This window comes from Trifolium pratense, linkage group LG5 (genome assembly GCF_020283565.1).
Source record: "Trifolium pratense cultivar HEN17-A07 linkage group LG5, ARS_RC_1.1, whole genome shotgun sequence".
NCBI classification, from domain to species: Eukaryota; Viridiplantae; Streptophyta; class Magnoliopsida; order Fabales; family Fabaceae; genus Trifolium; species Trifolium pratense.
In genome coordinates this window covers 19,504,073-19,510,986 of record NC_060063.1, presented here as the reverse complement: position 1 = coordinate 19,510,986, position 6,914 = coordinate 19,504,073, and positions in this window count along the sequence as shown.

Sequence of the window (6,914 nt, the reverse complement as noted above, 5' to 3'; positions counted from 1 at the left end):
TTCTCAGATGTTTATGGGAATTTATTTTTCCCTGATGTTCTTATGATGAATGGATGCGCTTTAACTATTAGCAGTTTATTTCTCCTATTTTTTGGCATCCACTATGGGAGTTTATCTCTCCCTTGTGTTGTTCCATGAGGCTAGTTGTGTTTTATTCCGCTGTTGCATTGCCTCTGATGCTACTTACATCTTTTGGAAGTAGTCTTACTATGTGTTACTTTCTTTCCTAGTTGTGTGATCATGTTGACTCGAAGGAAAGGTAATACTGTATCACTCTATATACTGGTCTAATATTGTTTTAGCCAAAATTTGCCAAAGGGGGAGATTGTTGGGTTTTTGTATGTTGGCTACATTTTGCAAAAACATCCTTTAGCCAAGTGTTGAGACATATGTGCCTACACCAAGTGTTGCGACAGATGTGGGTACACATTGGAACAACACATGTCCGTCTGACAGTGCGCGCCAGCTAACGGTTTTTATTTTCTACTCAATCTTTTGAAAATTTGATTGAAGAATTGTTTCAAGGTTTCTTACAGAGGAAGGCACACGTGTTTAATGTGTTTCAGGAGGCAGCCAAACCCTAGTTATATTTTCTAAAGGAATTATATTTTTAGAAAATATATTTTTGTGATTCAAAAATACAATTATTATTTTCGAAATTATATCAGCTGCTGCCGCAATTCTAGAAGCCCTAACTTTGTCTTGAAGCCCAAGTCATTCTACTACTATAAATACGAAGACAAGCATATGGTTTCAAGCATCTAAAACCGTGTTCTTACAAAGTGTGTGTTTTTAGGGTTTTAGAGTGTTAATTGTGAGCCTTTCTTGTATCTCATTGATGCAAGCTTAGGACCTGTGTTTTATTGAGTTGTAATTGTGAACTTCTCCTAAGCTTTGAAGTACGGAGACTGTTCTAGTGTTATGTGTGATTTGCTCGCAAGCTTTTAAGCAAGAGTGAATCTTAGTTTCATAGGAGTGTGTCTCCACCATTCGTAATCGTTGAGTTAATAACAACGCTGAGTGTGTTGTTAAGGTGGGAATTGAGACGGGGTCTCATATCTAGGAGTTCCTAGGTAGAAGTGTCATTGGGTAGTGATTAAGTGAGGAGTTGTAAACGGGTGAGTTTAGCTTCGAAGTAATACTGGTGATAGTGGACTTCATTCCTGGATTGGTATCCCCCAGAGTAGGCAGGTTGGCTGAACTGGGTTAACAACTCTTGTGTGTTATTTACGTTATTGTCTTTATTATTTTGTGTTATGTGTTCTATGTATAGACAAGTGTTGACGCACCTTGGTCAACATCTGTCTACTACGTGACAGACAAGTGTTGACACACTTTGATTAACACCTGTCTACTGTGTGCCAGGAATTTCACTCATGCTCCTCTTGTTCTTGTTGAAGGATTCTTTCTTTCTCTTCAGCAGTGGGTATGGGTATATTCAGATAGAAGCTTGTTGAGTGCATCTTCTGGTGCCAAATTCTTCAAACCTTGTAATACTTCTGTTGGAAGACGAATGGAGTGAGGAGGTTTCGAAACAGAGGTACCTTCACCTTCGAAAGAATCTCTAGTTTGTGCGTAATCAGCGCTAGAGTTGAAGAACTCGTTGGTATCCATAGTGAAAGCCCCATGACCTTCTGCGCTAGGCTGACGGTGATTGTTGGTAGTAGAATGTGCACCTTCGAGTTGCTGTCTATGTTCATTATCCATCTCCATAGCTTGATGAACTGCAGCATCAGCAACTCCCACTATTGGGTCAGTTGGTTCATTCATTTTCACTTGGACCAGTGGGGGTTCGACTGTCTTTTGCTGTTGAACAGGAAGTACATTTTCTTCGATTGGGGTTGTTGAAATGGGAGGATTTTCTTGTGGATTGCCTTGGTTAGGGGTAGTAGTTTTATCCTTAGGGCTGGGAGCTTTGGTTTCTGTGTTTTGAGGGGAAGAACCAGTAGGCATTTTAATCACAATTTAATGATTTTATCCTTAGTACATTTTATATATTGTTCTAGAAAAAAAAACCATTAAGAAAAGGAATAAAAACGAAATATGTACACACAATTGGAATAATAGAGTTATGAATTAATGTAAGTGACACACCTCATTTGATGTTAAAATGTTACATTCAAGTGATATAAAATGAGCGACAAATATTTAAGTTGAAAAAAAATTGAGAAAAGAAAAGAGGAATGAATATAAAGATGAAGAAAAAATGAAGAGTAGTTGGTTTTGGAAGTTAGAAGAGAGTTGGTTTTGGAAGTTAGTAAAGAAGAATGTGAATAAAAAAAATCATAAGGGTATTTTGGGATTTTCAAAAAAAGGCTACACCAAAAGAGATGTTTTCCCTTTATTATTGGTATAGATATAGATGACATAAATGTGTTTATAATGAGTCGGCCGTATGGGGTGAATGGAAGTGCTTTGGAAGGGTTGTTGTTAGTATTTCTTAAAATAAAATAAAAAATTAGTACTCAGAAAAATATTTTCAAAATATTGGAATATAAAAAGGAAAATAAAAAAAACTTGGAATTTTTCGAGTAACCTTTCTTGTTCTTACTTGCGTTTTTGCAGTAAACTTTTAGTGTCTGTTTGGTTTGGCGTTTTCAAGCCCCAAACGCGAGTTACCAACCGCAGAAGCGATTTGAACCAATTCTCACTTGTTTGGATAACTTGCAAAATCAATTCTCTGGAACGTGAATTCTACCTCAAACGCGAGTCACCTTAAAGCCACAAATTGGAGCTTCCACGTCAAAGGAAAATCGATTCTAAGCGATTAATTTTTAGTTACATGGAAACTTACCTATTTACCCTTAAACTCCTTCTTCACATCACTCAGATTCAAAGCCATATGGATCTGTCTTTCCCCTTTGTAAGTTTGAGGTCATCAAACAAGTATTTAGAAATGAAAAAATGGTGTGTCGAGTATATTTATTTCTCTTCTTCTTATGTTACCCTCCACTGATTTTCTACTGGTTTCTTTGCTGTGGTGCGGCTACTACAGTACTTTATTCTGGGTTGAAGAAGAAAAGCAAGCAATTGGGCTCAACTTTGACCCGATAGTGGCCCATTTTGCTCTTAGTTTTTTTATTTTATTTTTACACTGGTTTGGTTTTTTTTAATTAAAAAAGCATAACTATAATACAATATGTATTTTAATAAAGAACATATAAATAATTAAATTTAATAATACAAAAATTAAATTAAACATGATTTTAAATACACATGTGTAAGTTTGTGTAAAAAAAATGCACATGTGTAAGTTCATTTTGGTAATTATACACATTCAAAATCAATTTTAGTTCAAATTATCCAAACAACATTAAAAGTTGAGAATCACTTTTAAATTTCTGTATCCAAACATAAATCAATTCTGTTCAACTCACTTTTATTCAAACTCAATTCTCTCAAACTCAATTCTCTCAAACTCAATTCTGCCAAATTCAATTATATTCGCCGCCAAACCAAACATACACTTAGGATATTTTATGGGAATTTGATTGAAGTTTCAAAGAAACGCTAAAAAAATCTATATTTGCATAATCCATCTTATTGTTTATGGCTTATAGTCGTCAAGTTTTAAAACTGTAAAGTTTGTGACTTAACATTACCAGTAACAAGTTTGTGAGTTTTAGACCACGCCTAATTTCTCATTCCTATTTATAGATTGATTTTGCTATACACTGATTCATTATAGAAGCAAATGGAGCAGACACATTAGAATGGAGTAAATAAATTAAAAAAACCTTGACCAAAATAAATAAATTAATATATTAAGAAAAACATCTCCTTATAATATAAGAAATGAGTGGTATGTTTAAAAGACTTTATTGCCCATATTAACCAGCTGTTGACAAGTGGTGTTTTGCAACTCTTACATGCTGACAAGTGGCGCATCTACATACTTACACCTTCATGAATCATTTCACTTTTTAATTCCCACACTTATTTGAATTTCGAATTTGAATTCAAATTTACAAACTAATGTTTCTTTCCCACTATTTTTCTCTTTTTATATACCACTTTTTACTTTATCATATTTCATTTTAAAACTTTCATTCTCACTCTTTCTCTCAACATTTTTATGTTCATCTTTTATAATCTTCTTCATCTTTTTTTTTTAATCTTCATTTTCATTTCTTATTTTGCAGGATAAATGTACTTCATTGTAAGAAGAATAAATTCTCTGGTAAATAAATGAATCATTGATCATATCTTTTTTTTTCTTTCTAACTTCTATTTTTTTTTTTTCCAGCAAAGCTTAAAGCTTATCTCCTAAACACAACAAGCAAGGAAGATAAGAGAGAAGATTTTTGTCTTCTCAACATAGCAAACAAGAATACATGTAAGTAGAAAACTTACATCCATATTATTTTTAACAAACTTACATCCATATTCTTTCTTAACAACCAATGATTCTTTATTATGCATCTATATTGATACTCTTAGATCTAAAATAAAAGACTAGAAGAAATAAAAAAAAGAGTTTAATTGTTGTGCACTGTCGGTGTAATTTTTTTTTACACATACATCCAATAATGTGTTGCCACATCATTTAATGAATGTGACACGTCATGTGTTTTTAATTACCATACATGATGTGTCGGTATATTATTGGACGCATGTGCAAAACAACTTTACACCGACGGTGCATATAAATTAAATTCTAAAAAAAAATAAAAAAATTACTTGAAAAAATTCAGGAAGAAAAAATAGAAAGACATAGCAACAAGTAAGTAGATAAATCAATCAAAAACAACTACTATATTTTCAAATCCTTCATCAACTTTTTTTTTTTTATATATTTTAATCTTAGTTTTTTTGTTAAAACTTTTCTTTTAAAGAGAGTACCTTTTAAGAAAAACAAAGTTAAAACAGAATATATATCTTTATACTAAATTTATAGCAAAAAAATTAATACTTTACTATTAGAAAGGACATACAATAATATCTTATACTAAAAAGTATATAAGGAGCAAAGGGGATTAGCCCAAATCTTACCTTCTATTATATCTAAGGAGCAAAGGGGATTTGTCAATGGCAGAAACATAAAGGATTACATACGTTTAGCCTCTGAAGTAGCAAACTTACTACATAAGAAAGCTTTTGGAGGAAACTTAGCACTCAAGATTGATATCTCAAAAGCCTTTGATACCTTGAGTTGGGACTTTTTACTCAAAGTGTTAAAGAAATTTGGTTTTAGTGAGTTATTTTGCAATTGGATTCAAGTCATTCTTTCTTCTGCAAACTTATCTATTTCTATCTGAAATTCTGGTATAGCAGAACCAGATGTTGTACAGGATGGCGAAGCTGAAGGTGTGAAAACACAAGAAGGGGGGGGTTGAATTGTGTTTTAGTCAAGTTTAAAACTTTTTCAAGTTCTTAACTTAACTTCAACAGCAGCGGATAAATAACACAATAAAACAAGTTAAGAGAGAGAGAGAGATAACACAAGCAATTTATACTGGTTCCTCTCACAAAACGAGAGTAGTCCAGTCCCCTTGCACTTCCAAGGGATTTCACTATAATCACACAAGATTACAACTGCTCAAGCACACAAGCAAGAGACTTCACCACAATGCTCAAGCACACAAGCAAGAGACTTCTCAAGTACAAATGAAATGAATAATAGAATGTATACAACAGCTCTTAATCAGAACCTAGAAGAACAAATACTAAATATTTGAACTAAAAGTGCAACAACACAGTTCAGAGGTTCAGAGCTTTGTATGAGGAATTCAGAGTTTGTTCGAGCGTGTTAATAATCCTTGATAATAATTACAACTGATTCATTTAGTATATATATGACTAGAAAAGAGTCGTTGCAAAGAAGACCGTTGAAGTAGATAACCTTTTGTCTTCAAGCAGCCTGTCTTGATGCAGTTTGGTTGTATCTAAAACTGAGTAAGAGTTTCAGGTACTTTGACTACTGCAGAGAAGACTTTCCTTATTCAGCTAACACCACTGATGACCCACGTTCTCAAAAGAGGACAGACAGAAAGAGATTAGCTGTTCTGATCAGGCTTGAAAGGTCCTTTTCTTCATTGGTAAAAGAGTTGACTTGCAAAAGAGAATCTTTACAAACTTCAAGAAGATCATCAGAGTTTGATGAAGCTTAGACCTTAAGAAGTTCTGAAGACTTCATCGTCTGAAGATTACAACTTCTGAGTCTCACAATCTTCTGAACGCTTACAAACTTCTGAAGTCCTTATCTTCTGATCTTTAATCAGAGCTTAATTGAATCTAAGTTCTGCACACTTAAATTAAATTTGTAGTCCTTCCAATTGTTTATTAATACTTTGTTATCATCAAAACCTTAAGAGATTTAGGGGCAAACATTTTTTAAATCAATTTTGTTCCAACAATCTCCCCCTTTTTGATGATGACAAACATAAGTATTAATTGACAATTGTTGTTAAATTAACTTATCATGTTACTCTTAGGTTTGTGAGGTTTGCAAGCTCCCCCTAAGATTGATACTCCTTAAAGCATATGCTTTAAGTTTTATCCATGATATTTTAATTTAGTATAAGATTAAGATAATTTGGAATAAAACAAATTTCATATCTTTCTTCAGAGTGAGAGGTTTGCAAGCTCTCCCCCTAAGTCTCATAAGGCTAAGTTAAAATTGCACTCTTAACTTATCCTTACTTATGAAATTTATCTCAGTTTCAACTTACTTAGTCTCCACATTGAAATACGTAAAACAACTTAAAAGAAACAACTTTTAACTTAACGGATAAAAGCGTGAGCGTGGTTTCAGCTTTGAAACTTATCACTTATCAATTAATGCGTAACTACTCCCTCTTTTGTCATTATCAAAAAGTAAAAAAAATTTAGATAACCAAGACAGTCAAAGAAGAAGAGTGGTTGTTACAAAGGTGAATTTATTTCAAAAACAAAAAACAACGCGCTAAAGGGTT